Here is a 6,124-nt window from a genome sequence, read left to right as displayed (position 1 = left end):
GAAAGAGAGAAAGCAAGCCACCAGGTCTGGGACTCAGACCACGGTTGGCCATGTAGGAATCCAGTGCCTTTAACCACCATGCTGCCCACCATGTTGCCCAGTTATTTTTGCTATAGGGCACATGCACTCACCAGAGACAGAGAGACAGAAAGCGAGAAATCACCCCCCAGGGGAGATGGCCACGCCACAATCCCTTCTCCTCCATTCTCTCGGGATCTTGGGCACGCACGCACATGCACCGGGCGTGAGTTTAAGCCACTGGGTCCGGGACTCCAACCATAGTTAACTACATGGGAGTCCAGAGACATAGCCATTATGCTAACTGCTGGTCCTGCTCCTTATAATCTTCCTGTGGTAATGTCTAGATTTGGGGGAAATCGAAACTATGTCCCTTTCATTAAAAATGTGGACGACCACAGGCCCTGCAGTGTAGCAATTAAATACTGCAGAGAGGAAGCTGGATTCCACATGGCCAACCAGGGTTCAAGTCCCAGCCTATTGGGTACATGTGCCCAGAATCCTGGCAGGATGGAGAACTGGAGGAAAAAGCATGGCAGTGGGAGAAATGTCACACGGGGGTGGAGGAGAGGGTGTGCACTCTTTCTGTCTCTCTCTCTCTTTCTTTATGCATGCACACATACCTTCTGTCATTAGAGAAATTAAAAAAAAAAAAAAAGGGAAGACCTGGCTCAGTAGCACACTGGATGGCAGTGCTGGAAGTCACATGGCTTGGCACAGGCCCGAGATCCCGAGGAGTTGGAGGTCGGGGACAGTGGTGTGATGAGACCCGTAAGGGGGCTTTCTCTCTTTTGCCCATGCACATGTGCTAGCTTTCAAAATACGTATATGGAAGACCTGCTCTGAATGCTGGAGGGATGGACAGACAGACAAATGGGTGAGGGAATAAAGAAATCCTTGCTCTTGGGGCCAGCAGATGGCATAGCGATTACATCACTGTACTCCCATAGGGCCGACTGTGGTTTGAGTCCCAGACCTGGTGGCTTGAAAATCACCCTGGGCACATGAGCCAAGTGTGTGTCCGAGATCGTGGGAGGAGAACGAAGAAGAAGAGACTGAGGTGTGGCCATCGCCCCTGGGGGGGGGGGGATCTCTCACTTTCCCTCTCACCATCTCTGTCTCTCTCTCTCTAGCAAACACACACATCCTAAGGCAAAAACCTCTAAAAAAAAAAAAAGAAAAGAAAAAGAAAAAGAAAGAAATTCTTGCTCTGTATGGGGTCCTCAGTACACATTCATTCTTCAGATATACCATCGGACCCCACTCCCCTACTCAAACCCTACTGTGCACTCCTCTCGGGGATAGGACCCCAGATGGGGGTACATATCAGCCGACAATTCTGCTCTGAGATTCTCATCCAAGTAACCAGGATCTAATCTCGTGCCCACGAAGAGTGTTTCAAACAATCATACTCACCAGGAGAATTAGTAGGAACTCCCCCCACCACCACCACCACCAAACACATGGCTCAGTTAGAAATGAAGGGTCTCTGAGAGGGATATGCCAGTTCCTACTTGCCGGGGCTGGGTCCTTGTTGCATCTGGTACCCTTAGAACGAGAGGGATGCTTCTAGACCAGAAGCTGTCTGGTCCCAGTGTAAATCCAGCCAGCGCTTTACCTCTGCTTGACAGCCCTTCTAGGTCACGGTGCAGGGGTGAGCTGCTAGCTTCACGCAAGTACCTCTCCTTCCTCGCTCTCACCTTTTTCAGCTTCTAAATTAAACTGCAAGAGCTGCAGATGGTAAGGAGACCATAAGTAATGCAATGTAGTGTGTCTTCATTTCAGATTAATGGGATAAACCTCTAAATTACTTATGAAACCATGAAGTTGCCAGTAAGTCTGTGTGCATGTCTTTTTTATTTATTTATTTATTTATTTATTTATTTATTTTGAGAGGTTTTTGCTATAGGACATGTGTGCTCGCCAAAAAGACAGAGAGACAGAGAGACAGAAAGCGAGAAATCACCCCCCAAGGGGATGGCCACCCCACTGTAATCCCTTCTCCTCCATTCTCCTCTTGGGATCTTGGGCACGCACACACACACACACCCCCGGTGTGAGTTTAAGCCACCAGGTCCGGGACTTGAACTGCAGTCCACTACATGGAAGTCCAGTGACATAGCCATTACACCAACTGTTAGTCCCGACTGTTTTAACTTGAAACCAAAGGAGGCTGCTGTTCTTTGTGGAGGCTCTCTTCCATTGTCAAACTGGACAGCACCATTGCCAACAGCGAGGCCCCATGTTCCCAGGCCATCCAGTCCTGGCTGCCCACGGCCCCTTTGAATTCAGAAACGAGGCCTTCTGGGACCTGGCCTATAGCCTAGTAGATCAGGAAGCCAGATTCCACGTGGCTGACCATGGTCTGAATCCCAGCCCTGGTAGCTTGAAAGATACAAGCTGGGTGCATGTACACAAGGCCTCATCCTGAGAGGATGGAGAAATGGAGACGGGAGTATGATATGTCCAGGCCCCACAGAGGGGAGGCGCTCTCTCTCTCTCACCTTCTCTCTCTGGTGAACCGATGGCTTAAAAAAAAAATAACTCTGAAGACTTTTTTAGTTTAGTTTTTTTTTTTTCATCCTGCTCTTCCCAGGAAGAGTACAAAGGTCATGATGGGTGAGTCACAAGCTCCTTCCAGCTTCCAGTCAGTAAAGCCAGGGGGAGGGTTTACCAGAGGCCTCCCCTCTCAGCTGAGAGTCTGCCAGGCATTTGGGAATGAAAAGTTGCAACCATGTGTCTCAGCAATAGAAAGGAAAATAAAACAGGCCTTGCTTTTTCTCCAGGGCGGCTGCTCTGGGTGGACCCCTGGGCCGTCAGGGCCTGCTGGACAGATACATTTATGTGCTATGCGGAGGACAAAGCCTTCTTAAACCTGCTGGGACCATGGGAACCTCGCCGGAACCTTCTGACTACGGTGAAAGTTTTTTCCTGTGGCAGCTGAGCGTCAACAGAGGTGTCACCCGGGCTTAAACACACGAGCTTTCTGGAGGGAGTCAGCATGTGTCTGGTCTAAGCAGCATCTTTGGGTCACCTCCCGAAGCCACCAGGAACGTGGTCACAGTAACAGAGTCTGCCCCACAGGATTATTCTAAGGACAGGATGAGACCATGCGTATGAGGAACACAGCCCCGGGGCTGTGAGCACACAGTAAGCACTTAGTAACTGCTGTTATCCTATTTTTATTTATGTATTTATTTTAAGAGAGAATTTTGCTATAGGGCATGTGCATTTGCCAGAAGAGAGAGAGACAGAAAGCAAGAAATCATGCCCTGGTGGGGGGAGGGGGATGGCCTCACCGCAATCCCTTCTCCATTCTCCTCTTGGGATTTTGGGCAGACACACACGCACACATACCCAGCATGAGTTTGAAGCCATTGGGTCCAGGACTGGAACCACAGTGGGCCATGTGGGAGTCTGGTGACGTAACCATTACGCCACCTGCTGGTCCCACGCTATTATTCTATTTATATTGCACTTGTGGTGCACGAAAGTCCTTACAACGGTTTTAATTTTGTAAAACACATCAAGGATGTGCTCTGATGGAGTGAAGTGTAATTATTTATATTTGTTGGGTAACACAGCCCTTCCGGCTGGAAGAGTCCTCCCTTAGGAGAGGTTTTACAAACTGTAGTGGGTGAGGCGCGTCCAGAAAGGGTTAGCGACTGTTTTTTTCTGAAATACCAAGGACTTGACTGTCTAAGCCCCGGCCAGCTCTGTTTGCAATTAGCCTGTTCCGGGGTCACAGCAACTTCTTGAGCTGTCTTCCCCTCCACCCGAGCGGTCACCTGGGAGGGCGTGGGTGGGCGAGTGATCCTGGGACAATCACCCGGGTGTCAGGCCCACTGCCCACAGGCTGGAAGTGGCCAAGGAGTGGAAGTCACCACAGCTGTCCCTCCTTCGGTGCCCACCTGTCCCCAGTGACAGGGCTCATGTGTACAGAGCTGAGAGTGACTGTCACCAGTGCAGTTTAACTAAGGCGATTCGTTTCACCACTGCTAGTGGCTTGGCTTCCCTGGGCCTTACCTTAACATGGGTGGCCAGACTCAGAGAGCCAAGGTTGCTGAGGCTCTTTCCTCCCTTCTGTGATCCAGAGACCATCCAGCCCCTACCTAGAGAGTCCAGTCCTACCCCAATGCCAGCACATGGCCCACCCTCCAGGCCACCCCCACAAGGCTAAAATCCTGGCAGAGAAGGACACATACCACAGTGTGATGATTAATCTTATGGGCCAGACTGATGGGGCCACAGAGTGCCAGACGCTTGCTGAACCATGATTCTGGGTATATCTGAGAGGCTGGTTTTTTTTGTTGTTGTTTATTTGTTAGTTTTTTTTTTTTAGAGGTTTTTGCTATAGGGCGTGTGGGCTCACCAGACAGAGAGAGACAGAGATAGAAAGCGAGAAAACCCCCCCCAGGGGGGTGGCCACGCTGCAATCCCTTCTCCTCCATTCTCCTCTCGGGATCTTGGGCACGCACGCACACGCACCCTGCATGAATTTTAAGCCACCGGGTCCAGGATGCAAACCGCGGTTGACTACGTGGGAGACCAGCGACATAGCCATTACGCTAACTGCTGGTCCCGAGAGGCTGTTTTTGACGGGAAGAACACTTGAACTGGTAGGTCTAGCCCAGCAGACTGCCTCCCCCCTGTGAGTGGAACCCATCCAACCAGCGGAAGGCCTGACTAGATCAAAAAGGCTGACCTCTCCCAAGTAAGAGAGAATTCTTCCCGCCTGACAGCCTTCAGATGGGAACACTGGCTTTTCCCTCGAGCTGAAACATTGCTTTTGCGCTTCTTGGGTCTCAAGCTTCCTATACTGAAGGTTGGGAACACCACCAGCTCTCCTGGGTCTCCAGCTTGCCAGATTGCCCTGCAGACCTTGCAACGTGTCAACCTCCATTACTGTATGAGTCAATTCCTTACAATAAATCTCTGCACACACACACACACACACATTATTGGTTCTGCTTCTCTGAACTGTAATACACCCATCCGCAATACACTAATATTGGGGCTACTCAAGGTTGGGACAAAGGGAAGGCAATTTGACCCCGCTCAAAGATCAAGCTATATCCCAATGTTTCCTGGGGCCCTGTTCACCCACACCCATGCCAGCACTCCAGCCATGAATGACAGATACTGTGTGCTGAGCTGTTACTGGGTCTTAGTTGTATATATTTCACTCATTCCTTTTTTTTTTTTTGAGAGGTTTTTGCTATAGGGCATGTGCGCTTGCCAGAAAGACAGAGACAGAGGGACCAGCAGTTAGCATAATGGCTATGTTGCTGAACTCTCACATAGTCGACCATGGTTTGAGTCCCGGACCTAGTGGCTTAAACTCACGCCGGGTGTATGTGCGTGCGTGCCCAAGATGCTGAGAGGAGAATGGAGGAGAAGAGATTGCAGTGTGGCCATTCTCCCTGGGGGCTGATTTCTCGCTTTCTGTCTCTCTCATCTGTTTTTCTATAGAGTGCACACACCCTTATAGCCAAAAAAAAAAAAAAAAAGAGAGAGAGAGACAGAGGCAGAGAGACAGAGACCAATATTACTCGTGTCTTTATAAGAGGAAATTAGGACATAAACTCACACAGGAGGACAGGGAGAAGATGGCTGTTTACCAGCCTAGGAGACAGGCCGCACAAGGAACCTCGACTCTGGACTTCCAGCATCCAGAACTGTGAGGAAGCACATCTCCTTCCGTTTAATCTCCACTGCGTGTACTTTGTTACAACAGCCCAGCTAACTGATACACACTGGGCATACGCAGGCCTGAATGAGCTTTGCAGTCACATTCTCCTCACGCTCTCCAGCACCTGGGCACCCACCCACCTCTCCTCAACAGGAATTCTCTGAAAGTGAGCTGGGGCTGGTCAGGTAGGTGATGTCCTGCCTGGTGACAGGAGATGCTCAGGCAGGGCTGGCTAACCCAGCAGGCGGGGACCAATGCCAGTGCTTTCTGGTCTAGGTGGGAGGACTGGATGTACAGGGGAGCTCAGTGCCGGGAACAGAACAGGGCAACCAAAGCACAAGGCTGAGTCCTCACCACTGCTGTGGTCAGGGCAGTTCTTGTTTGGGGTTTTCTATCTTGGACTTTAACGAAAGA

General features: G+C 50.4%; 1 protein-coding gene across 1 annotated transcript in view; it reads right to left on the bottom strand.

Annotated features, from left to right (window-relative positions):
* BPHL (biphenyl hydrolase like) overlaps nt 1-6,124 on the bottom strand; it is a gene marked incomplete at its 5' end in the record, with an annotated part of 32,516 nt that overhangs the window by 874 nt on the left and 25,518 nt on the right.

This window comes from Tupaia chinensis, unplaced genomic scaffold (assembly GCF_000334495.1).
Source record: "Tupaia chinensis unplaced genomic scaffold, TupChi_1.0 Scaffold138812_1, whole genome shotgun sequence".
Classification (NCBI taxonomy): domain Eukaryota; kingdom Metazoa; phylum Chordata; class Mammalia; order Scandentia; family Tupaiidae; genus Tupaia; species Tupaia belangeri.
This window is presented reverse-complemented; position numbering and strand designations above follow the sequence as displayed.